This window comes from Cenococcum geophilum (genome assembly GCF_001692895.1).
Source record: "Cenococcum geophilum 1.58 unplaced genomic scaffold K441scaffold_2, whole genome shotgun sequence".
Classification (NCBI taxonomy): Eukaryota; Fungi; Ascomycota; class Dothideomycetes; order Gloniales; family Gloniaceae; genus Cenococcum; species Cenococcum geophilum.
The window spans coordinates 1,745,824-1,746,865 of record NW_027137560.1 but is presented as its reverse complement, the minus strand read 5'-3'; positions in this window follow the sequence as shown (position 1 = coordinate 1,746,865).

The following is a 1,042-nucleotide window of genomic DNA, read 5'->3' as shown; positions in this document are numbered from 1 at the left end:
TAGCTGACTGATTAGCGCAAGCGGCATTGACTGCTGGTGATGCGCTCCAAGTGCCCGGGTGATGAAAGAACCCGTTTCCCATAGAAGTCCCATAATTACGACCCAGCAAAAACCCTTCCTGAATGAAAATGCTTGGACTGTCTGGACAGTTGTTATAATGCCAAAGAGCACAGAAAATGCAATAGCGGCCGTGAAACTAGGATCGTAGCTGTAGTAGGAATTGCAGGCGGTGACTGGGACATGTCCATATTTGTCTGGTACTGCTGTCGTGCAGCTCGGAGTGGCAATGGATGTTGTGGTAGAAGCCACAGAGGTGGGAATGGTCGTGGTGACCATGATTTAAAATGGCAAAAGAAACGAATTGGTTTGAAAGTGATAGAATTCTTGAGTACGATGGTAGACTTGTGGTAAGAAAACTGCACGGGAACTGGGGCATGATATATACCTTTCCAGTAAATAGAACTATTGTCTATTGCAGGAACGATCCTCGGTAGACCCGAAGCCGCGTAGTTCCGACATGCTCAGCCTCGTCCAATCCTATCATCTCGGATCCGCATATTATTGGCTAGGAGATCAAGCTCTTTCTGCGCCCCAAGGCTGATGCAAGATAGCCGGTGGAAAGATTTGGCGGAAGGATAAGTTTCGTTGCTTCAGCTCAAACGAGAAATAAGCGAGCGGGCCAATCAGCGGAGAACAACGTTGCTAAGGGAGGCTAAAAATGGCTGCGCTTCCCTCGCTAGTTTCCTATTTACGGTTTAATGCGCCGCAGGCAGACTCGACATGTCGAAAAGCAGTGGTTTGAAATCTAGTTGGATGTTTAAACACGCCTTCCAGCTTGAAAATCAACACCTGCAGTATTCCGTCATTAATTCACGGACTTTTCGCACCGCCCAGCCCTGTTAGACCTGAGAATTCGAGGGAAGACCTGGATGCTATCATTAATGATAGCTTATTCGATTTCTTGCAGCAGGGCAAGAATTAACCAGCACCTAGGGGAATGAATCACCAGGACATCCGGCTGGCGGACTCATTGCTGGGATAA